Source organism: Haemaphysalis longicornis, unplaced genomic scaffold, assembly GCF_048455015.1.
Source record: "Haemaphysalis longicornis isolate Haplotype H1 unplaced genomic scaffold, Haemaphysalis longicornis Haplotype H1 scaffold_7, whole genome shotgun sequence".
Taxonomy (NCBI): Eukaryota; Metazoa; Arthropoda; class Arachnida; order Ixodida; family Ixodidae; genus Haemaphysalis; species Haemaphysalis longicornis.
This window is the reverse complement of record NW_027526422.1, coordinates 66,146,290-66,172,240: the sequence shown is the minus strand read 5'-3', so window position 1 is coordinate 66,172,240 and position 25,951 is coordinate 66,146,290. Positions and strand designations below refer to the sequence as shown.

At 48.4% G+C, this 25,951-nt stretch overlaps 1 protein-coding gene across 4 annotated transcripts in view; it reads right to left on the bottom strand.

Annotated features, from left to right (window-relative positions):
- Positions 1-25,951, bottom strand: part of LOC144145843 (rap1 GTPase-activating protein 1-like) — a 222,861-nt gene that overhangs the window by 110,998 nt on the left and 85,912 nt on the right. For 3 of the 4 annotated variants that reach the window (XM_077677638.1, XM_077677632.1, XM_077677637.1), the window contains exon 2: positions 17,968-18,039. The exons of the other annotated variant lie outside the window; for it this stretch is intronic. The gene's annotated coding sequence lies outside the window, so the exon portion shown is untranslated. The remainder of the gene's footprint in view (positions 1-17,967; positions 18,040-25,951) is intronic. 4 annotated transcript variants of the gene reach the window in all.

Below are 25,951 nucleotides of genomic sequence, written 5' to 3'. Positions count from 1 at the left end.
TGTTCTTGTTCAACAAAGTCGACAAGTATGAGCATATTTATTTATTTTATTTATTTAATACATACTGCCAGCCACCTCTTGGTGGCCAAGGCAGGAGTGATACAAACTTGCAAACTTGCAGCCGCGCAACACAGTACAGTTCACGGTACAGAAATAAAATCGCCACATGACAGGCTTGCGTGGGACATGTATACTCGGGTTACAGGAGCAACACAAGAGCGGTATCGAAATACAATCCAACTTTTGTTCACAACACGAAGTGGAAAAGCATGATAAGAGGAATTGAAACCTGCACATGTGACCAGACAGCTTTTAGTACAAACAGGCAGTGGCAGCTGATAAGAGCGCGTCGGGCGCTGCAATGCTAGTGACGTCACGGGGTAGTTCATTCCAATCGGAAATCGTTCGCGGAAAGAAGGAATATCGCCGAGAATTTGTTTTTGTAAGCGGCATCCGGGCTTAGACGTTTAACTTTGGCTGTGAGTATATAAGACTAATGCGCAATATCTATTTTACTTTGGTCGGGTGGCTGAATCGAGTCGCCACCCGTTGTGACATAAAACCAAACGTGTTCTGTATATTGCTTCATTCTTGAAGCGAATGTTTTTGTATCATTGTTTACCTCGCATGTTAATCTTTTGGTTGTAAGCAACTCTAAATTGTTTGTATGTTAATCTTTTGTCTACAATCAACTTGAAGCTGTCTATGTGTTTCTGTAAGTGTCTGTTACTTGCAGCCTTCGCGCTCTATTAGTTTTGTAGCAACCGGCGCTGCACTTGTTTAATTGTTTCTGGTTGTTACGTTGCATCATTGATATCCTTTCAAGACAGACAGACAGCCAGACAGACCACAATTTCTGGGTTTAAGTAGCCCAAGAAAGTCTTTCGTCTTTAAAAAAGTGTGATGTTCTTGAATGTGGGGTTCCATATGAGCGTAGAGAAAGCGCGAGATTTTGGTAGTCTGAACACTCGCCAGCGTGAAAGGACACCTTAGGAATCTGTACAAAATAACACGAATGAAAGGAAAATGTGGCGCTGAACAAACGTGGTATCAGTTAAGATACGACAGACACAGGCGCCAAGGTACAGGCGCCGCGTCTTGTCTTCATCCACTTATGCATGTTTAACGCCACGCTTTCTTTTCATTCAAGTATGAACCAACTCTCCCAGCAACAAGTTCTGTTAAATTGTTGATTGATTGATTGAATGTAGGGCTTAACGCGCCGACGCAACGAAGGCGACTAGGCGCGCCGTAGTGGAGGGCTCCGGATTAGTTTTGACCACCTGGGGATCTTTAACGTGCGCCGAAGTCTCGTACACACGGGCGAGCTTTTCGCCTTTTGCTTTTGCTTTTCGCCTCCATCATAAAAGCGGCCACGGTGGCCGGGAATCGAACCCGCGTCCTCGTGCTCAGCAGCACAACGCCTTAAGCCCGTTCTACATGGAGCGAATTTCGCATGCGAATCCGCTGGAACGAACATTCGCACTTGCGAAGTTCGCAATGCCTGGAACTGTCGTCTACATGACGCCGCGATTTTCGCATTTCAGATGCGCCTTGTTTGCAGACTGAATTAAGTTTGCCACCAGCAAAGGTTGTTGTGATTTTAACAAGGGTGGTTTTATTTTACTTTCTTGGCAAGTTGTTTCTGCCTGGTTTGCGGTAAATATAAGTTTATTTGCGGTTTTATATAAGAATCGCCGATTCTTTATCAATATATGCACACACAGCAGAAAAGACAAACGTTTTGGTGTGCCCGCGCTTTTGTCGCGCTCATACAAGCAACGCCATCTGGTTTCCAAGCGTGCAAGTGGTACCGAGCTGTGCTCCTATTGGCCGCAGGTCCGGCCCCTCTACGCCGCACACGCCGCACGAGCGGCGTTTGCTCGACCTGGCTCGACCGCTTCAAATGTTTGGCACTTTGCCGCAGCAACGAAAGAAGGTGGTTTTGCCGCACGAGCGGCGCCGCATCAGCGAATTCGCAGGCGAAATCGCTCCATGTAGTACGGGCTTTAGCCACTGAGCCACCGCGGCGGGTAGTTCTTTTAAATCGTACAAAAAAAAAAAACACTTTGTTCGGTTTGAAAGAACTAGCCATTGGCAATTCACTGGGCTGTATTGCAGCCCTTAAATGAGTTTTTAACCTAAAAAATGCAAGAAAAATTACAGAGGTTTCAAATTTCTCGCTACAGCGAAGGAATATGAGAAGGATGGACTCAGTGTATGCTGGCGCCAAAACATAGTTATGTGTGTGTTCACTGTACGTTAGCATTCAAATGATACGATAAAACGCAACTAGAGGCCTCCTTACTATCGCCCGGTCATCTTTTTTGGCAATGACTTGGGTCGGCTGCTGCTAAGCGCACAAACCAGATTCTGTGACGTCATGGAGAAATCACCTGTCGGAAAGTGGCTGCGGAGTTGCCACTGTTTCATCTGTTTTAAAGTGCAGAGCACTTAAGGTGCACGCCTTGTCGTCGTAGCTGGCTCGCTGGACCCAAGTAGAGCCGCACGGTGTTCCGTCGTAGCGGCTGTCGTCGCGGCGTAACCCAGAGGCCTCGAAAGCCGAGCGGTTTATATGGACATAAGCGTTAAAAACTCGTCAACCTCTGGCGCTTGTCATACATTTCCCCGTTGTTTAGCGCAAAGAAAACTGCAGGTACATTTGAGGCAAAATATACGTAATTAACCGACAGCGCCCGTGTTCATTTAGTTGGGAACGCTCGTCGGGTTGGTTTTCGCTATAGTAAGCGAAAACAAGTGGCAGTGCAATGCCGGCATGTCTGGAAGGAAAAGCAAGCACAAAAAGAACAGAACTCCCGCTGGCGCAGTTCCAGGCAGGGGGCGCCCGAGCACTGCGAAGGCGGGAAATTTGAATTGCATTGGGTGCTAGCAGTGAGTGGATAACGGCGCTACAGCCCATTATGGCGAATCTCTGCTCTGCACTTCCTGCAGCTTTCACATGGAATGAAAACTTTGATTTTTTATTTTTTTTATTTATTTTGGCTTTGATTTTTTCCCTTAATACATCTATTATTTGTTCGAAGTTTCCGATGAAATCAGTATCATTTATATTGGGACAAAGATGTTTTCTTAATAAACCAAACTTATATTTTGCCTTTAAAGGCTCATTTAAGACGTAGAACCAGCTCGAATGCGTGTTTTATTGTAGATGCAGCGCACGAAAAACGACACGGAGAGACAAGGCGAATATAAGCGCACGTTTTAATGCACGGATTGCGCTTAAACCGCTAAGGTGGGGATACGGTGTTGCCCTTGCACGCATCATATTGTCACGGCACACTATAGAATGCTCCATATCGCCATGACCTACGACATACGACGGCGAGGATGTGGCTGGCACGCAGCCTGCACGGGCGTTCTCATGATCTGAGCGGCAACTAACCAATCAACCATGGCCGCCTTGTAAATATTGTAACAAATAAGCCGTTCCACTCAACGTGAAAGCTGACGGAAGTTCAGAGTAAGTGATTCACCATAATGGGCTGTAGCGCCGTTATCCGCTCACTGCTACCACCCAAAGCAGTTGAAATTTCCCGCCTCCGTAGTGCTCGCGCGCCCCCTGCCTGAAACTGCGCCAGCGGGAGTTCTGTTCTTTTTGTGCTCACGCACGTTCCGGCTTTGCACTGCCACTTTTTTTTCGCGTACTATCGTAAAAACCAACCCAACGAACGTTCCCAACTAAATGAACACGGGCGCTGCCGGTTAATTACATATATTTTGCGTCAAATGTACCTGCAGTTTTTTTTTTCTCGTTAAACAACGCGGCGATGTATGACAAGCGCCACCGTTTCACGAGTTTCGAGCGGTTATGACTATTTATACCGCTTGGTTTTCGAAGCCTCTGCGGGACACACCCCAATAAGGAACGCAGGGCTCTACTTGTGTCCATTATCTCGCGGCACCGCCAGATTCCGGCAGTCGTTTGACATCGACCGTTACAGCGAGCTGCGACGACAAGGCGAGCTCCTGAAGTGCCCTGCACTTAAAGGAGCCATGAAGAGAAAATGCAAGTTGGTTTTATTCGAAAGATTTCGTGTTTTATAGTGCCCCCAGCGCTTGTCCGGATACAAACGGTGCTTTATTCACTGAGAAATTAAACAATTTAGGTTAAAATTTTGATTTTCCCGCTCAATCGTGCGTTTTCGTGGTCCCAAATGACATCACAGGAACCGACCGCTCTGCAGCCTAGCATACCTTCATTCACGCATCCGCCGTACAGGGTAGAGACACGTATACGCTGGCGCCGCCATTTTCGGTTGCTCGCTCACCGCCGAAGCAAGTTATTGTGTCAAAACCGCGCTAAAATTATCGCCGCAACGCGGTTTACTGAAGAAGTTTGAATCATATTGTCTGTATCGCGTTGCTAGGTCTCGTGGGAAACGAAAAGAATAACGCGTTGAGCCCGTTGGCCCAATTGCGGCGGCACGGGACCGTTCAAAGGTTGTCTCCACCCTGTACAGCGGTGTTGGTTTGTTCCCGCGTTTCTTTACGTTCCGTAACCTAGATGGCGCCACCATACTGTTGCAAGCGTTTGGTTTGTTTTTGCCCGCATTTAAACCTGGCTTGTTTTTGTTCTGGGAGGAAATATTCGTTCCCTGAAACAGTGCTCGCTCGACAAATGGGGTCACGTAAGACACCGTTGCTTGCGTCAATCGGCCAGTGTCGTCTGAGACAACCCCAAGCCCCGTAGTGCTGTGCAGCTAAACCAAGCATGCTGTGCGCAGTACGAACAGCAGAGCGCATCAGTACTTCTATGTTTACATGTGCTTTCGTAACTTCCACTGTTTGTTCCATCATTCTTATTGCTTTGTAAAGAATGTGCCCTAAATTTAAGCGCAAATCGCTCGTTCGTCTAGTTTGTAAGCTCTACCTAATTTGCGTCTGCTTCTGCCAGCCTCCGCCAACCGCAGAGCTTAGCTCATGTGACATCATAGGTTCTGTTGCGGGAAATGAGCTGGTGGGTCGCATGACCATTCCCGTTTTTCCTAATTATGTAGCTTATTTGAGCGAAGTTTACGTTAAAAGTGGTGTCAGTATGATTCTAACGAGACAATCTTTTGAATGAACCAAACTTGTGTTTTCTCTTCATGGCTCCTTTAATACATCGCTCAGCATCTACCATGGTTCCTGTCACCTTTGTCATTCCGTCCCACAGCAATATCAGCAGCCTACAGACAATGACCCGAAGACAAACCGCGCAGCTGAAAGGAACAAAGGATGATCCGATAATACGGTTTAGTGTACTTCGCACACAGGAAACGCAAGCACCGGGGAAAATAGAGCAGCGCACTCAATAAATGGCCCGTTTGTAATCGGTCAGGTTGTTCAGGCTTCCATTGTTCCTTTCCTCGGTCGTCCCTGTGTGAAATGTTGACAAGTACAACCCCTTTCGTATCTTGGCAAATACGTCGACGCCTCGTGTCACGACAGTAATGAAAGTAACAATAGAACGCATCCCGCGGCTATTTGGCCGGACGGTCCGAAATATAATAACCTTTCCAAGGGGCGTTCAACTAACCCAGACCGATAAACGAGCCTCGCATTGAATTTTTTTTCCTAAATCGCTGGGTCATCAATCGCGGCGTCTGACAGAAGATCGTACGACCGTTGACGTTAGAGCCGGATATCGGCCAATAAAACGGAACGGAGAGAAAGTGTAGAGAAAAAAGGAACATAAGTTGCACTAAGCGTTCAGCCCGCTGACTCTAACCCCACACTATCTCCCAGAATCACGGTCCCCAAATAAGAAAGCTTTTGAAGGACTCGGACCAAAAAAACTACTCCCACCTCCCCTCGCGGGAACCCCTGTGTAGATGCGACGCATAGGGGGTTCCGTTGTTGTTTCCGTTAGGTTGATTCTCCCATCGTGAACCCCCTGCCGTGAACCCCGTGCCGCGAACCCCCTGCCGCGGCTATGACGCAACGTGGCGCGGCTATGACGCAACACAATCCAACACAAACCACTTTAATGCAATCCAAATCCAATCCAATTTAAATCCAATCCAATCCAAGCCAAGCCAAGCCAATCCGATCCCATGCCCCTCGCGAGAGAGTGTTCGCTATCGGAGAGGAGAGGGGGTGAGCGGCGGAGAGCGCAGCTCGCGCGGCGAGGAGAATGGGGGAGGGATGTGGACGGACAACAACGCCGTATTGAGGGACAAGGCGAATGGATGGGATGCCGTCGCATCTAAAAGATGTAGATGATTACCCCCCGGAATCAACGGTAGGACATTTTTATCCCTTCTGGCGCTTCCGAACTTTTCTCCTTGATGACAGTCGACGGCTAGGCCTGCGACACCCACTCTTTCATCACTCCCTTGTGCTTTGGCCTCATTCTACGCTGGAACATTAGCCGCCCTCTGATCTAACCCGCGACGCTCTACATTCGAAGCAACAAAAACCGTACGGACAGCACCAGAAAGGAACAACAAACCAGCGCTGACAGCGAGCCCTCTAGATTTTTTCGCGGCTGGACTATCCTTCATTGACGAGGCGTGCCGGAACAGTCTGTCGTCTCCTGTGAAGCGTCTATAGAATCACGCGCTGCGTAAACACATTAAGACCCCCGTGCGATACACACACACACACACACACCTCACGGGGCCAAATACGCGGGCGTAACGGGTACGCAGGGGAATGCTTGCGTGCGGGAGAGAAAATGGATTCGCGTCTAACAAAAAGGGGCGCACAGAACGGGGGACAACTGGGCTTTGTCGGCGTCGGCTTCGGCGAAACTAGACCCCGGCGCCGGCGTCGACTCCCCCCTGTGGAGGAGAACACCCTCTGACTCGCTGTTGTTCCCCCCGCGGCGTCGGCGACTCGAGATCAGACCGGAGCACCACCGAGATGGAGACAAAGGACGTGGCCTCGAGGAGGCGTCATCGACCTAGATGGAATTGGGCTCACGGGATTGGACCGAATCAAATGACGTCATTAGTAGAGGCCTGATGTGGCCAATTACGTTGAGAGAGGGAAAAAAAATACGGGCGTGTGAGGGCGTCTTGCTGGTCTTGCGTTTCGGCGGCCGTGACGACCGTTGGCTCCAGTTCGACGCACCCAAGATGGCTGTCGCGACAAAAGAGCAGCGGGCGCAAGGAACGGTGGTGGTGGTGGTGGCGGGGAAGAAGAGAGTGAATGAAGGCGATGGCAAGGCGCGACGGCCAGGCATTGTATACGGGTCGATACGGCACACGAAGGGGGAGGGAGGCACAGCACACGCACGGATACACACGGGCGGAGGAAAGAGGTGCACGCTGGGGAAGACGGGAGGAGAACCGCGGGCCGAGGGCAGAGAAAGAAGGGGGTTCTTGAACCCTCTCTCCAGAGCCGAGCCAACGGCACGTTCCGGTCCTAATCAAATTGTCGCCACGATTGACGACAGCAGCCGGAGACGGAGGCCGAGGCCTGGTCGTCGACGGGGCTAAAAGCTCCATAAACAAGACGGCGGCTCGAAGGACAAGCCAGGTTCTGCTCGCTCACCGAGCACGTCGGGCACGCGAAGTTTTCGTAAGCGGGTAGGAAGGCGGGACGGCGCAGCTAGCGGAGCAGAACGAAGCAGAGCCACACGTAGTGCTTAGGGCGCCCGACGGGATTTTAAGCACTCACTTCGGCTTACCGCCCTATTGTGCCACCAGAATTGCGGCGGTGAGCATGAGGAGGAGGATGAGGATGGAAAAGGATGAGGAAGAAGAGGATGCGGTATACCCGAGAGGAGAGACGAAAATTAAAATTCTGAAAGCTCGATAGTGAGGAGAAGGTGGGGTGTGAAGCTGCGACGAAAATCCGTGTTTGAAAGGAAGGTATGGAGGGAAGTTAAAAACGAGATTTCCGCACCTAGGTGGCCTTGAAGTTGAAAAAAGGGAAGCAAAACAAGGCCGAAGCAGGAGGAGTTTCATCGTGGCTGATCTGCCTACACTTGTGATTACATAACGAGGTATGCGACTGGCTTTAACGCGAACCTATCCGTGAGAACGCCACTGAACCATTCTACAGTATACAACAGCGGAAGCGCGAAAGAACGCTTCTAATGCGCGAAGTCGCGTGTTCGAATGCCGCTAACAAAGGCGGTACTTAGGCGTTGTCTTCTCCCGTTAGTTCGTTCCTCTGTTAAGCCTAACTTAATTCACAGCTTAAATAGCACCTAATGATTAAGTGGCGCTGCACCTCGACCGCTACCGAAGAGAAGGCCAAACATAGGAGAGCCTGTTGCTTATCTCTTTCGCCATCAGTGAATTTGCGTAAAAGTAATGCCACAAACGATAATTTTGCGAGGAATAAACTTTTTGGCGAGATGAGGGGGTGCGTGTTCATTTTATTTCATTTATTATTACTGTGAGCCCTATTTCGCACTTTTGCGCCATCGCAGGAGTGGAAGCTGACCACAAAAGTAGCAAATGCGGTTACAGATTAGTTTAGTATACTTATGGTTAGCTACGATGTAGTTATATCCTCACAAAAGAACATTCCCCTTAATTCTGACAACCGTTTTATCAAAGCTAGACGGATTGTTAATTGGCAGTCCGACTGTCCCGATAGACGCAAAATATAAGAAGTTGTAAGACTAAACACAACTTAAAAGGCGTCAGTTTAACGCGAACTGTATACTGACTTGGGCTACGTAATTGGGAATTACGAAGGTGGCAGTCGCCCGAGGAATTTCGATTTATTGATTGATTGTAGGGTTTTAACGCGCCGACGCAAAGCAGGCGATGAGGCGCGCTGTAGTGGAGGGCTCCGGATTAATTTTGACCACCTGGGGATCTTTAACGCGCGCCGAAATCTCTCACACACGGCAGTTCTTGCTTTTCGCCTCCATCAGAAAAGCGGCCGCCGCGGCCGGGAATCTAGCCCGCGTCCTCATGCTCAGCAGCGCAACGCCTTAAGCCCGTACTACATGGAGCGATTTCGCCTGCGAATTCGCTGATGCGGCGCCGCTCGTGCGGCAAAACCACCTTTTTTCGATGCTGCGGCGAAATGCCAAACATTTGAAGCGGTCGAGCAAACGCCACTTGTGCGGCGTGTGCAGCGTAGAGGGACCGGACCTGCGGCCAATAGGAGCACAGCTCGGCACCACTTGCAGTTGGAAACCAGATGGCGCTGCTTGTATGAGCGCGACAAAAGCGCGGGCACACCAAAACGTTTGTCTTCTCTGCTGTGTGTGCGTATATTGATAAAGAATTGGCGATTCTTATATAAAACCGCAAATAAACTTATATTTACCGCAAACCAGGCAGAAACAACTTGCCAAGAAAGTAAAATAAAACCACCCTTGTTAAAATAACAACAACCTTTGCTGGTGGCAAACTTAATTCAGTCTGCAAACAAGGCGCATCTGAAATGCGAAAATCGCGGCGTTCGCAGGCCCCATGTAGACGACAATTCCAGGCATTGCGAACTTCGCAAGTGCGAATGTTCGTTCCAGCGGATTCGCAGGTGAAATTCGCTCCATGTAGAACGGGCTTTAGCCACTGAGCCACCACGGCGGGTGGCTCAGTCACTCGATCCACCTTCACTATTGGCTGATGCTACTGAAAGCACACACCAGTTACAGAGCTCACCCGCCGCGTTGGCTCAGTGGCTAACGAGGACGCGGATTTGACGCCGCTTTTCTGATGGAGGCGAAAAGCAAAAACTCCCGTGTGTACGAGATTTCGGCGCACGTTAAAGGTCCCCGGGTGGTCAAAATTATTCCTGAGCCCTCCACTACGGCGCGCCTCATCGCCGGCGTTGCGTCGACGCGTTAAACCCTACAATCAATCAGTACGTCGTCCCAAGGGCGTGGCGCCATCTCCCCGTGACGCCTGTAACTGAGCGACACGAAAGTGCCTCTCAGTCTAGCAGAAGCTCCGTTAATTGGTACGGGAACATCAGAAAAGCAACTGCGCGAAAACGCGGGGCGGAACAAGGAAGTGACGTAGACAAAACGCAGGCGGTGTATACACTACCGTACTTATTTGATTTTGAGGTGGTCACGATGATAAGGCAGGGGAGAAGTTTGGACAGTATGATGATGATGGTTGGAGTTTTTTGGCGCAAGGCCACCTGGGGCAAAGAGCGCCAAACAAAAGTATGTAAAAGAAAATAGTGGCTACTAAAGCCAAAATAACAGCAGTAAAATCAATCAACGGCAATGGTGATGGCTGGTGTATAGGGCCAGTTTTGATTACGGATGATAGGAAATGAGCTTTAAAAACTTAACGTCTGACAAATATTTAAAAACGCGTTGCACAGAGACCATGGCATTGTCACCCAAAAACAAGGAAGGGTGTAACGGAAAGTGTTGTCTGTATAGTTCCTTGAAGTGTCTGTGTCTTGTTGTGTCGAGTGCCTTGCATGTTATTAGGATGTGGACTACGGATAGGCCCTCCCCACACCTGCTACACACAGGTCTTGGAGAGCTAGTGAGCAGGTGTGAGTGTGTTACATGTGTGTGGCCTATCCGCAACCTAGCTAAGGTAACTTCAATGTGTCTGTTGTGCGAGTCAGTAGCGTATGGTCCCAAGTGTGGTTTTATTACGTGTAACTTGTTATCTGTCTGTTCACTCCAGTGTGTTTGCCATGTGTTGTGAAGCTGGTGTCTGATGTGTGGCTTCATATCTGTGTACGGCAGTGTTGCTATGCCCACTGAATTCAAGAGTGTAGCAGCAGTGGCCATTTCATCTGCGGTTTCATTCCCGGCTATTCCACAATGGCCAGGAACCCAACATATTGTTATTTCAAGACTTGATGCGTATGCCGCCATAAGGGCCTTAAAAACAAGATTGATTACATAATTTTTTGAGCGTTTTCTGGACAAAAGTGCACGTACAACACTAAGAGAATCTGTAAAAACTATGGACTTTGGAATTTGATGTTGAACAATGTGGTCTAAAATAAGTAAAATTCCGTGTGCTTCAGCTGTAAAAATGCTGTTGTGTGAGTTCATTCTTTTTGCCATGTTAAAGTTCAGTCCATGGGCAGCACAAGACACAGCATCAGCTGTCTTTGATGCGTCGGAGTAAAACTCTGCACACTGGTACTTATCCTGCAGGAAGAGGAAATGCTGCATAATAGCTTCCCTTGGTGACCGGTTTTTGTCGAACTGCACAAAAGACAGGTCACAGGAAACATCCCTGCCCTGCCATGGTGTAATAAAATCAATGATCGGTGTCTTGTGGATATATGAGCATGACACTGCTAGCTCAGAAGCTTCTGCTCTCACTCTGAGAGGGAACGGCATGGGAATAGATGGACGGTTTAAAAAGAGCTGCTGTGAGGATGCATCATGAATGGTCGAGTTAAGAGGATGATTTGTCAGAGACATGATTTTAGAGGCATACAATAGGTCAGTGTATATCCTCTGGTGATACAGGGACCATTTGTGGCACTCTGCATAGAGGCTTTCGACAGGGCTGGTGCGAAAGGCGCCACAAGCAAGGCGAAGCCCCAAATGCAGAACTGGGTCAAGCATTTTAAGTGCCGTTTTCGTTGCAGACCCATATACGATGCTGCCGTAGTCCAAGCGAGATCCTACCAGTGCAGTATAAAGACGCAGGAGTAGCTGCTTGTCTGCACCGTACGATTGGTGAGAGACGACTTTAAGGATATTCATAGTTTTTAGGCATTTTTGTTTGAGCATTTTCAGATGAGGAAGAAATGTTAGTTTGTTGTCGAATATTAGGCCTAAAAACTTGTGCTCCTTTTCTACAGGAATTGACACGCCGTTTAGGGTAATGTCAGGGTCCACATGGATCCCACGAACACGGGTGAACACAACACAAGTACTTTTTACGGGGTTCAGCTTAAAGCCGTTTGTGTCCGCCCAGCCAGCAAGTTTGTTCACGCCGAGCTGGACTTGCCGTTCACAGATTGACATATTACATGATTTAAAAGATATTTGCACATCATCTACATAAACTGAACAAGAAATGGTTGGTGGCAATGCCTTACGGAGTGAGTTCATCTTCACTATGAAGAGTGTGCAGCTCAAAACACCTCCTTGAGGCACGCCATTTTCCTGAACATGTACATTAGAAAGTGCACTACCAATTCTTACACGGAAAGTTCGTTCAGACATGTAGCTAGAAAGTGTGCTGAGCATGTTGCCCGAAACACCGAATGACTTCAAGTCACTCAAGATGCCGTATCGCCATGCCGTGTCGTAGGCCTTTTCCATATCAAAAAAGACTGATATACAGAACTGTTTGTGAATGAAGGCATCTTTTATGTAGGATTCTAACGCAACAAGCTGATCATTGGTGGAGCGCCCCGCCCTGAAGCCTGCCTGGCAGCTCTCGAGAAGACCGTTGTACTCAAGGAAGTACACGAGCCTGCGATTGATCATCTTCTCGAAAAGCTTGCACAGGCAGCTCGTCAGGGCTATAGGGCGGTAACTTGAGGGGGACGACGGGTCCTTTCCCTCCTTCAAAAAAGCCACTACTACGGCCTCCCTCCAAGACTTTGGAATGTGCCCCGAAAGCCATATTTTATTATATAGATGAAGAAGTGCTTCGAGTGTGTCTGCGTGTAAGTGTTGTAACATTGTGTATGTGATGTTGTCTGGGCCTGGAGCTGAGGGTTTACACGTGCTCAGAGCAGCCCTCAGCTCATGTAGTGAAAACAGGGAGTTGTAAGAAGTCTGTGATTTGTTGTTGTCGCGCAGGGACTTCTTTTCACAACAGGCTTTATGTTTCAGGAAAGTGTTCGTGTAGTGTGCTGAACTGGACACGTGCTGGAAGTGTTGTGCGAGTGTGTCAGCCTGGTCTTCGAGAGTGTCCCCTGTTGTACTGACCAGGGGCAGGCTGTGTGTCTGTTGTCCTTTTAGCTTGCGTATACGTGTCCATACTTTCCGTGTGTCTGTGTAGGAGTTTATTGATGTTATGAATGTACGCCAACTCTCTCGTTTTGCCTCACGGCGCACACGTTTTCCTAACGCCTTGGCCCGTTTGAACAAGAGGAGGTTTCCCGACGTGGGGTACCGACGAAGGACACCCCACGCCTTGTTCTGGGCCTCTCGCGCCCGCCTACAGTCCTCATTCCACCACGGCCTCCGCTGGTTGCGCGGGGCACCAGAGGCGTGGGGAATGGACTTTTCGGCGGCGTCGAGGATGTGCGCCGTGAGGAGTTGGGTAGCTTCTTCAACGTGTAGGTGTCCTATGGATGTGTGGTGTAGTTTGGATGTCTCTGTAAATGTGTTCCAGTTAGCTCGTGCTTCATTGAACCTATTATGGGAAGATGAACTGCTTGGGCCTTTACCTATGTATGTAAGTGAGGTGGGGAAGTGGTCACTGCCATATGGGTCAGTGCCCACACCCCACTCAAGACATGGAAAAAGAACTGCGGAGCCAATCGCCAAGTCAAGACATGAGTATGTGTTGTGTCCTATGTTATGGTATGTAGGCTGTTTATTGTTGAAAAGGCATGCTCCTGAAGATGTAAGGAATTTCTCTATAAGGCGACCTCGGGCATCCGTGCGAGAAGAGCCCCAAAGAGTGTTGTGAGCATTAAGGTCGCCTGTCAGGATGTATGGCTCGGGCAGCTGGTCAACCAGCGCCTCGAAGTCAGAGCTTAAAAGTGAAACATCAGGAGGAATGTATATGGAGCATACCGTTATCAACCTATTAAATATTATCAAGCGTATTGCTACAGCCTCAAGGATGGTGTTCAAGGTGACAGGGTGGCATGCTAAGGATTTCCGGACGATTATGGCCACACCGCCAGAAGAGTGTGTGCAGCCATCCCTGTCCTTTCTGAAGACCATGTAACTATTCAAGAAATTTGTGTGCTTGGAATTCAAATGCGTTTCCTGAACACACATTACACTTGGCTGATTAGCATGCAGTATTTCGTATACATCGTCAAGATTTTTAAGAAGGCCTCTACAGTTCCATTGAATTATGTTTTCTCTTCCCATTATTTAGTGTTAGAGCTACTGGAGTGTGTGTGTTTGTTTATGTGTCGTCTTTCGGGGCTGTGACTCTCGCCTTTCTTGGCTTGTCGGGAGGCTTTGGCGTCGGGACGCGTTCCTTGCGGTGCACCGCAGGCAAGAATGGCCCGACGTCCATGTCGTCGTCGGATGTCCGGGGGGTGCCCGACGGACCGGGCCCCCCGGACTTGGCCCCCCCTCGGGAGCCCTTCGTTTGAGCCGCCACCGCCGAGGGCGTCCGGGGCGCCAGAGGTGGCACGGGCGGTGCGGTGGCGGTGGGAGCCGGTGCGGGGCCCGTGGTGTCCATCACCTCTGTACCCTCCAACGCACTGGAGGGCGGGGAGGCAGAGGCGGGAGCGGCACCGGTCCCTACAGAAGAGGTTGTCACCACAGCCGCTGCTGCCTCAGCAAGCGGCGTGGGAACGGATTGGGCTGCCAGAGGCAACCCAGGGGGGGGGCGGGGGAGGGACCAGGTCAGACTCGCTGAACTGGGTCCCTGTGGACACCAGACGCCGCTCCGCCCCCCGGCGAGCCGCGTCGGCGTACCTCCCCAGGGGGAAAGAGGCGAACCTCTTTCGCGCCTCTGGGAAGGTGATGTTCTCAGTTACCTTCACATTAATAATCGCCTTCTCCTGCTTAAACTTCTCGCACGTTCGAGAGTAGGCGGCATGGGGTCCCTGGCAGTTGGCGCAGGTGAGGGTTGATGATGGACAATTATCAGATGGATGATCATGCTGAGCGCACTTTGCGCAGGTCAGACGACCACGGCAGGAGTTGGTTCCGTGCCCGAACCGCTGGCACTTAAAGCAGCGGCGCGGGTTCGGAATGTAAGGACGAATGGAGCATCGGATGAACCCTGCGTTGATATGGTCAGGAAGTGAGGAGCAGTTGAAGGTCAAGATAATGTGTTTCGTGGGGATTACCTTATCATCTCTACGCATCGTGATGCGGCGCACGGCTGTGACACCCTGATCCTTTAGACCTTCAAGAATATCGGCATCTGTCTCGTTAAGAAGATCTGCCTCAGAGATCACACCCTGCGAGCTATTCAGGCTGCGGTGGGGTGTGACCCTGATGTCCAGATCGACCATTTTCGTCTGACCGAGAAGTGTGGTTGCCTGCTGTTGGTTTTTTACTTCAACAAGGACTTCACCTGTGCGTTGTTTTTTGGCGTTATAGGTTTTCCCAATGATTCCATCAAGGTATTTTGTTATCAAAAATACTGATTGTGAAGCAAGAGGGCGGGCTGTGTCAAGGGATTCGATAACAAGGAAACGAGAGTATTTGTCTGGCTTTGGGAAGCTCATGCTTGGAAGTTGAGGGAAAGATACTTCGGTGCGGCCCCTTTTCAGGGACCGATCACGTTTGGGGGGGGGTTTTGAATTTTCCATACAGCATAGAAAAAAGCAGGGGACGGGGGTACTTTCTTCTCAAACCTTACCCTGATAGCCTGAGAGGTCCCGGAGCTCCCTGCCTGGTAAACAGACAGGGAGCCCATCCGCCGGAGCTTGACCTGGGCTCCGACGGCCACCGTTTGAGGCTTCTACCCTTCACCTTTAAACACATCACCACGGTAGGTTACAGTTTATGTTGGGGGCTCGGGGTCCGCGGTGTCGCCAACACCGTCACCATGAATACTCAAGGTGCCCCGTGCGGGGAAGTTTGGACAGTAAAAAAAGAATCGCCACACACGCATATATATATATATATATATATATATATATATATATATATATATATATATATATATATATATATATATATATATATATATATATACTGAGCTTTGACTTCGAGACTACGGATTTTTGGAAAAAAAACCTCGCCGTATATTCAAATAAATACGGTATGTGGGCTGCAGCATATTCAGATAACAGCTGCGCTATTAAACTGACTTGTCCCGCAAACAGTAATACCAATTTGAGAAAACATATGAAGCAGTCGCGACTCTCCGTCCACTCTCCGGTGACGTATCTATGACGTCACAGAATCTCGCTTGTGCGATGGCGGTCATTGACCTAAGCCACCGCCACGAAATAACTGATCGATTGTAGCGGGGCTTCTAGTTCTGTTTGATCGCATCACTTGAATGCTAACGCGCAGTTAACGCAGTGATAACCAAATTTTAGGGCTGGCGCATATTACGTCACTCCTGACATCATTATGACACTGTAGCGCGAAATTTGAAAGATTTTTCAAGAATTTTTTGCTTTTTTTAGGGTTAAGAAACGCCTGTCGTGCATGGCTGGAACCACTGCGAAAGATACAGTTATCGCCAGCACGGAGCGACACTGCGTGATTTGCTCGTCGCACCAGATACATCTGCCATTTCTGCTTTGTTTTCGTGATTTTTTTTTTCGAAGTTGCTATCGAAAAGCGTTCATTGCTGCAACTGAAGGAAAACCGGCCAACAGCCGCTGCATGGCCTCAGTGACGTAATTCGACCCGTCGAAGAACGTCAAGACTGGAAAAGAGAGAAAAATCTTTCGAGCGTGTTTACAAGTTATCTGATGGGCATAGAGCAGTGATTTTTGGCTGAGGAACTTTGCGATCCCCTAATATAAGTACTGGGTGTGCTGGGTCACTACGTTCTGCAAGCATTTAAGATTTCAAAAAAAAAACGTTTAAGAAAGTGTTGCAGGGTGTCTTTAAAAACGGCGAAGGCACAATATGAGGCCAGAGCTTTAACCTCTTCCAGTGTAATTCCGACATTACCCATCGTGAAGTCGCAACCCAGTTTTTACCAGCCACTCTTGCAGCACGAAGTAATCGTACACTTCCGACGGACTGGCTCAAAGATCGGCCAGGTTTCTCTTATCTGGCCTAGGCTACGGAATCGGCTAGCACGCCTCTTAATTAATTAAGGAAACCACAGCCAACTGCCCTTGCGAGTTCTTACAGGAGAGTTCCGTGTAATTTGTAATTTATTGTCCAGCGATGTTGTGCAGATTACATTCCTTTCTTCGAGCCCGTGTGCTTCTTCTCTCTTCATTATTTGTATTTCGAGGTCGCAGACTGCCCGGCGCAGTCCGACGCTGTTCTCCACAATCGAGCCTTTTCTGGCAGGAAGCCACGTACTGAACAAGCTGCTCACTCGCGAAAAATCCGTTCGACGAGCTAAAAGGCAGCGCTCTTTTCTTGAACATGTTTTCTCCACATTTCTTTTTATCGCCCGCTTTAGGCAAAGCGAAGACAATAACACCTTCCACCCCCCCCCCCCCCCTCACTTTCCTTCTCTCGTACACCACCCGCCACACAGACCGAAAGAACAAACGTCCACTAATGATGCGTCCTCCTGGCTTCTTCCTGTGTTAATACCGCCCTGATTAGACCTGAAGTCGAGGATGAAGTCTGGAATGCGGGGCTTAATGAGAGTGAGGAATTAATGAACGAAGCGAACGGCCCTCGGCCGGAACAGCGATTAAGTCGCCTTTCGTGTTCGGTTCGCAGTCGACCCTATATAACGAGCCCGCTTCCAGCTGCACGACCGAGGGCTCACTCACTCACGTCATTCTATCCGAAGCGAGAATAAGCCGCTCACTCAGTTTAAACCGCTCACAAGTTAGCTTGCGCGCTAACATTGCCATCGGGATTAAAAAAAGTCGACTTTAAAACTGCGTCAGAAGACTAACAGCTCTATTGAACTCTGATAAGTGGCTGGGATGAAGATATTTCGTGGTCGTGAACTTGAGGCAGTAATTTCTGTATGACAAAAAAAGAGAGAAAAGAATGAGGGGGAGGAGATACTCCCAGTGAAATATAGGCATGCCCCTATACCACCAGGAACCGGCTGGTGCAGAGAGCCCGAGAAGCCGGACAGTCTAAAGGGGTCCTTTAACAAGGACTCTTCCCCAAGGCTTACTCTCCATAGAGACGTTTATTCCTCCTCCTCCTCCTCCTCCTCCTCCTCCTCCTTTCTTCAGTGGGAGTGCGGGACAACTGTAGCACTCAGCTCGAGGCTCTAGCTGCTCGAGGCCCTGGTCTCTTGGGCTAGAGAAACAGCATTCGCCCGCGTCTTTCTGGAATAAGAAACGGTCACCTACCTTCGTTTTATATTAAAGCGTGGGCATTCCTTGCCGGGTATCCCAGATCAGCGACCGTGTAATGCCTTGTACCTGCACAAAAATGCATAATTGCCGAAGTTAGGCCATTTGTTTGTTATTTAGTAGTGTCAATGTCAAGCAGGACAGTTCGTACGAAATGGTTTTAAAACGAAAATAGAAAACTGGAAAAAAGGAACAATGAACTAAAAAAAATAAAAATATATTTTATACCCCCTCAAACGTAATTACATGTCATTAAGACACAAATAACGAAAATACAACATGCCAACTAGAACACTAAAAATAGCACGAAAAATACTAGCGTGGAACGGCTTCTATCTGCACAAAAATGGGCAATGTGCTGGAGTTAACACATTTAATTGTTACGGTAGATCTATAAAAGTATTTTACTGAGAACACCACGCTTAATGTAACTAAACCACCATGTTGCCGCTCTATGACTTGCTTTTCTCGCACCACAAAACAAACACAGACATACATACATGATAAACAAACGCGTATACATACATACAGGATGTAAATCCGTTATTTGCCGAAGTTGTTTCAAAATGAAAGAAGAAATGCAAGGCGCTAAAGTTAATTAATCAATCATCTCGTTATCTGGAGTTATGTCGAAGTGGCGACGCGTTAAGAGATAACGCCAGAGTTTAGAGCACGCCCGGTCATGCGTCTGCCGATGACGCAATCACTTCTTCAGACGTACCAGCTATGCGCCGTCGCCGATAATACTGCAGTTCGCGCTGCGCTCATGTTTATGATTAGGGAGTATCGCAATCGTCAGCCAATTCTTTTTTTCTTAATTAAGTGCTCCGGTGGCAATAACAAGTTAAAATAAAACCAGGAGGGAAGGGTGGGGGTTGAGGGGGCAAGAAATTTAATCGGACACAACATATCTCTCCAGAAGAAGTTAGGTAAACGTTTTAATTTCCTCATAATATCTCAGTAAGTGCCGTGGGGGACGTTCTTAGCGGTGTGCGAGCGCCCTCATAGATATCCCGGTGGAAAATGAGCCGTGTTATATCTGAAATTGAGTTTTAACGACCGGCTCGTATGCGCCGCTAATCCATCGTCTTTTTCAACCGACTTCGGTGCCTTATCGCTTTCAGGTGAGGGCTGGTGGAGTACCGTGCTCGTAAAGCGAGAAGGCGTACACTCGAGGGACCGGGAGATAACCGCTCCGATATTTTCCCGTCCAGCCACGCGGGACTTCATTTCGTTCTTTTTCAGCGGTTATCGAGCCCGGTGGGTATGTCAAGCTGCCTCGTGCACAGGACTGTAGAATGAAAAACTCCAGTGAGAATGCTATCCTTGATAATCCTACCCAGTAACTAGAGTAACAATCACTGAACTCGAACATTTAATGTCTGAACGCTGAGCATGCCTGTCTGCGCGACCTGTCTACGCCCTGTTCCAACCTTTCTGCTTTTTCTATTTCCTTTTTACGCATTTTCCTTTTCCCACATGCCGGGTAGCTAGCCAGATTCTAGCCAGGATGACTTTCTCGCATTTCTTTTACATCTTCCCCCCTTCCTTTATTGTGCGTTTTTTTTCAACGCAGCTTCCCATGCAGAGCCACGATAAAAAGTTTACGGACCAGGGAAGTGGCAATTTTAGCATATTTCTCTTCCTATAGTAGCCCGACAAACTATCGAATGCATGCGAGATGTCGTATAAGTACTGAACAAATGAAAACTACCGCACACTGTATTACTCCGGGCTGCCGTGCGGCAGAAAAATAACTCAAAGCTGCCGCTTTCGTGGTCCGTAAACTTGTGCTCTTGGGTGTACGCTGAGGGTAAACAAATTGAATTGAACTGAAGTTTTTTCAACTACGTAGCAACCTCGCTTCCCCAATCCCCTTCTTCCAAATAAAGATAAAGCGTACTGTGTTTTGTTTCCCCTGTAACACCCCAAAAGTTAGGCTTTGTGTGGCACAACTAAACTCGGGCGTATTCTTTAGCAGAGAGTTTCGAAAAAAAAAAAAAAAGATCTTGGTCTGTGCTTTGAACCCAGATGTAGAACCCCACGACAGCAACGACGGTAGCACTCTGAACTAGGTGAAAGACGGGATGACGAGAAATCACAAAAATATGCGCAGTTAAAAAAACGCGGAAGTTGGTATGGCGAGCAGCAGTGGCGGACATCCGGTTTCCGGAGTTCTGACTACGACGGACACGGATGCACACAAGCGAACGGACATTGGCAAGAAGAAAGCAGACGAGCAAGACGTAGCGAAGACACGTGGTGGCTCTACACAATGGGGAAAATAAGGGGGAGGGTATGCTGATGAGAATAGCATGGTGCAGAGCGAATGCTCAACCTTGTAAGACAAGTAATGTAAACAGCGCGCTTCCATGTGATTGGATTCTTGCGTACGTGTGTTTTAACGGATGCCGGCTATGTCATCTATCTATAAAGCGCATTTGGGTATACGTGGCGAACGTACCATTGATGGGCGCTCTTAGGAAAGAACTATGTAATGCGGGAGCAGACAGAGAGAGAGAGAGAGAGAGAGAGAGAGAAAAGAAAGGAGGGGAAACGTATACACGTGCCAATTAAGCAATCGGCGGAATCGCCGAGCGGAAGGTGGAGGAAGAGGTACGTCAGTATTTCCCATGGGGAAACTGCGCCGGTGTGCGGGGACGTTGTAAACGAGGAAGATTAGATTAGACACCGTCCTAACGGGCGTCGCAAATGCTGACATTCCGAATATGAGGTGCTTTTATTTGCCCACTCAGCATTTTTTCGTGTGATATTAATAATCTTTAGCAGGTTTCAGGGGAAAACAAAGCTGGTTTTGTTTGCAAAGGGGCCCACATGGCTGCCACATGTTTATCGCCCTGGATGGCACACACGTCTCAGGGGTCGGAAGGGCTCTTTTAGAGCGAAGCACTTATGAGATCGATTATTGTCAGCCGTGACCACCCTGTATTGGCCTGTGACAGTTGAATGGTGGACAGCTAGTACTGATGTAAGTGAAGTACTGTGGCCCCGTGGAGGTGACTTTGAAATATCCTCACGGTTACTGCAAGGATGCTACAAGGTCATCGCAGTAAACCCTCGTTAAAGCAAGCTCCTTGGAGCAGGAAACTGACTTCGTTATAAGCAGTACATCGTTAAATGCGCTGATAATTTGATTTCTAAGCTATGCCGCGGGGACCATGAAGCACTTCGAATAAAGCAATATTTGAAATACGTCGACTTTGTTGAAAGGAGGGTTTGCTGTTGCTCAAAAGGTGTCCGTTGTGGACGACAGCAACTCTTAACGCCATACGTGAGGTCATTTGTGGATATGACGCCACTGTCAAATGTGACGTTTTAAGCAATATCATGTTACATGGCTTAAGAAGGGAATAACGCTAAATTGTCATGGATTCACAGTCAAGTGACACTGGATCACAGGGCAGAAGACAGGCTGAACCAAGGAGTTGTGATTCAAATCGTTGTCATTGGGTAATCAACTACAGTCGATTCTGGATAATTCGAAATCACTTAATTGGAATTATCGGTTAACTGCCGGTGAAACTAGGGTCCTTCACGTCCACCGGCGCGGTGGCTCAGTGTCAAAGCTCTGTGCTGCTGACCGCGAGGACGCGGGTTCGATTCTCGGCCGCGGCGGCTGCTTTTCTAATGGAGGTGAAAAGCAAAAACTCCCATGTGTACCAGATTTCGGCGCACGTTAAAGATCCCCAGGTGGTCAAAATTAATCCGGACTCCTCTACTACGGCGCGCCTCATCGCCTGCGTTGCGTCGGCGCGTTACACCCTACAATCAATCAATCAATCAATCAATCAATCAATCAATCAATCAATCAATCAATCAATCAATCAATCAATCAATCAATCCTTCACGTCCGCATGTAATCATACGAGGAAAAATGCGTGGCAATTGGAAGTGAAAGTATTAAATATCGGTTAATCAGTAGTTATTTTAAGTGCGAATGCACTTTATAAGCGACCCTGAATTCCGTTGACCGCCGTCCGTCCACATAGCAACAGCTGCGGGTGCGCGCGCTCCTCGTCTTCCTTGGCAACGGGGGGAGATGGGCGACATGGCACATACCCACGTGGGGGATTGGCCAGGAATCTCCTCGTCAAAGCTGAGATCCGCTCTAGCAATCAAGTACAACGACAACACAAATAGGTGTCTGTGCATGGCACATACCCACGTGGGGGATTGGCCAGGAATCGGGCGTGAGAAGGGCTAATGCACCCGCTTAAAGGAGTACTGACACGAAATTTCAAAGCTGAGATCCGCTCTAGCAATCAAGTACAACGACAACACAAATAGGTGTCTGTGAATAAAGGCATCTTTCTTTCTTTGTAGTTGTGTGTGTGTGTGTGATCTCTCTTTCGCGAACATTACCGAACCGCGCAAATTCAACTCGTGCATTCGCACTTTCACATTCTTCCCCTCGGGGAAATTCGGGGAAATTTTTTCAATGTAAAGCCTCCAGGAGGTCGGAACACATGATAAATATGCACAGAACAATGCCGAAGAAGCACTCGGAGACATTTACAGCCTACAGAATTTTCTTTCAGCAGCAGTATTATGCAACACAAGTAGACGACAATTACAATTTTTTTCCGCAAACAGCGAGCTTTTAAATTAAAAACAAGTCCATTTTTGTTATTTTTGGTTAATTGGAAGTTGTTTAATTCGAAGTTTTCTTGAGGTCCCCATGAACTTCCTATTAATGGTAGTCGGCTGTATTTGATCAAATATTACCACAGCTTTACTCGGCAATCATGTGTTGCATACAGTGTGTGCCATTATTCCTTTGGATAAAGACCCGGAAGTGAATGCATGTGGTGGATGAAATGGCGCTTTGAAATTGTGAGGGCGAGAAACTTTGTTGAAGTTGTTCGATGATGTCAAAACCTCATGGTGCACGCAACGTGACTAAAATGGTAATCTCGGGCTCAGACGTGCCTTATCATTGCATTAAAGCAAGCACAGCGCAAGCACTGAACGCGTGCTCGCATCAGAAGTAGGCTATGCGGAATTCCTCCTTACCATAACCGTTGTTTACATACCAGCAAGCAGCACTGTAATGCGCAAAATCTAGCTTCGAGAACCCCCCACGCGCGTTACTGAATGGTTTCTGTCACCTTTCAGCACCCAGGCGCTGCCAACAGTTGTTAGCATCTGGGAGGAGACAAAAAAAAAAAAAAAGGATGAAAGAGAGCGGAGATAAAAGACGGCCTTTGGGAACGCCGCGCATTATGCAAATGCGTGTTTCTTCGAAAGGGCACCGTCCAGCCAGCAGCGGCGCCCCAGCATGCGAACTACGCGCACAGTGTACGTCCCGCGCATAGGACACAATGTCCGTCTCGTTCAATACTTTCGCGGGACGCCGCGCGGTCACAATGAAATTAATTTCGAGCCGCGCGCGAACTTCGCGATGCCAACTGCGCAGCGGGAAATACATCTGAAAACTCGCGCCTCTCCAGGCATAAACTTATTAGTAGCCGTTTACTGCGACCGCGCTTCGAAAGCGGCCGCCCTCTACGAAAGATTGGCTCCGTCGGTGGCTGCCGAAAAGGCGCAGCCGAATCGCCCGCCTTGCACAAGACCCCTCGGAATCCGTATAGAAGCTTGCGCGGCGCACCTCCATTTTTTCCCCTTCCGGCCAGTTTTTCCTTCTTTTGAGGCAGGAAAATCTCATTACACAAGGCGACGGTCTCGTTCCTACATGCATGCGTGCACGCGTTCACCTATTTGTACCCGTGAGCCTAATATATGTAAGACAGGTGGAAACGACAGGTGAGCTGGTTGGGAGCAGTAGTGCCGGCTTTGTAAGGATCGGATTGAACGCACGTCCGGTGTCCTTTTTGTACGTCCCTGTGAAGTCTTTTGTTGTGACAGAGAAGGCACTCGACGAGGCGAATATTAATTCGAATGCATAGCAGCATCAGCCTTTTGTTGTGACAGAGAAGGCTTTCGAACGCTTAGCAGCATAGGCGAATCGTGCCTGCGCAGAAACCGAAAACCGACTTGCACACCGACGAGGGCAGCAAGTGTTAGAAAAGACATTTTAAGCTACCGTTCACCAGAGCCGGCGCGGTGTCTCTTACTGGTTACAAGTCTGGTTACTTTATTTTCACTGTCCTTTCCTCTCTGAGGTCTAGCCTAAGTCTGCTCTTTACGTTGCTGTGTGGTCGTTGCTCTTGAGCTTGCCTAATAACTCAACTTGAGCAATACACCTGGATTGACACTTCGATTTCATTTGGTTCTACATTTGGTTGGTTACCTGCTTTCACATTTTAGAGCCCTTCTTCAGCTGACAAAGCAGTTAGTTTATGCGGCTCTACGAGGAACTCGAGCCCGACCGTACCGAATGCAACTCGTTATATTTGTTAACGTTCGCGTAATCCGCGATTCGCCAAGTCTTTTTTTACGTTAAGGAAGTGAATGAATAGAAATTTCTCCCGTTACCTAATCGCCTAGACATTGAAGAAAATAAAATTTTCCCGAACGAAATCTCTTCGAATGAACTAGGAATTTAATGGAGGCACAAATCCAGCAGCAATACTGCACAGACAATTGGATAACGTTCGTGAGGGCATACAGGAAAAACTACCAGAAACGTTACCATGCCTTACTAAACAAAGTTTGGAGAAGCGCGAAAGCTTTGTTCATTCCAAGGGAAGTACGTCCAAACGATTGTTAAACCAGAGTCTGGTTAAACTTTCAAAGCCCAAATCGCGAACGGAGAACAAAGCCATGCGACGACTTTTCGGGCAGTAAGTAAACGCGTCTACGGACGATCTAAATGTATACCCATACGTGGTTTATGAGATAAACGTATGCTATTGTACTCCTTCACGATCGATGCGCGTATTGTCTCATCTAAAACCGTTCCTTTTTCGCGATCTTTTGGAACCGCTTTGACTTAATGGAAGCCCGGTTTCACGCATGCGCTGTGTGTCCGGAGATATTACAGTTTTTCGGTCGACCAACCTGTCTATGAGGAAATGCATCTGTTTTTTTTTAAGGGACGCGGCAGGTCCCACTCAGCAAGCTCTTGCTTTAACAAAAGTTAGTATGTAGCAAGAGTGCGCCACTAGGAACCAATCTGTTTAGGTGCAACGAATAGTAAAATGCAGTACTGCTGCGTGAGGTTAGAGAGAAGCCGTGTACTAAACGAGTACGTAGAGCACGCGGAAGTTACAAGTCATAAAACGGAGTAAAGTAACTCGCCGATCGTCCGAGCTCTACAGGGCGCGCGCTCTTGCTTGGAGTAACAAGTGTGTCCTGCGCATGTGCACCACCCATGAAAGTACGTACAGCGCTCTTTACGCTAACCTAAATCGCACACATTGCGACTGTGCCGGAGTCCACACTTCCCTTTCGTTAGTTTTTTTTTTTTTTAATTTTTGTACGCAGGCTGTCGTGTCCTTTTCGCACTGGACAGTTTCCTCCAAAACTTGCCCTTTATAGAGGCAGGGTAGCGATACTATGGGAAGTCATTAGTGCAACATATTTTATTTACTATACAAGTTTTATGCGCTCGCCTGTGTGTGTATGTTTAGCTTCGTTTACGTGTTCTCTGTGCTTATTTTTTTATTTATTTGTATTTGAGTGTGTGCGTGCCTTAGTGTGTGCGCATTTATGCATTTTCACCGGCCGTGCTCCTCCAGCCCCATTGACATCAAAGACGAAAGGTTGGTTTTGGACCGCACGGGGCCGATCACGAGCTCTATAAAAGCCGATATATCTCGACAAGCCACAGCGGACAAGCCTCTGAACCCCTACATCGCCTTGTAAAGCTGGCGCACGCCTTCCTTTCCTTCCGCTAAAAGAGTAAGATACCGACGCAAACATCCAATATAGCGTGCTTCGACAAGCCGTACGACGTCCCCGAACGCCACCCATGCGTAGACGAGACGACGCGCCGCACACACGCGTGCTTGTGCGAGCAGGCAGCGAAAGCTAACCAACGGAAGTCACGTGACGGCCA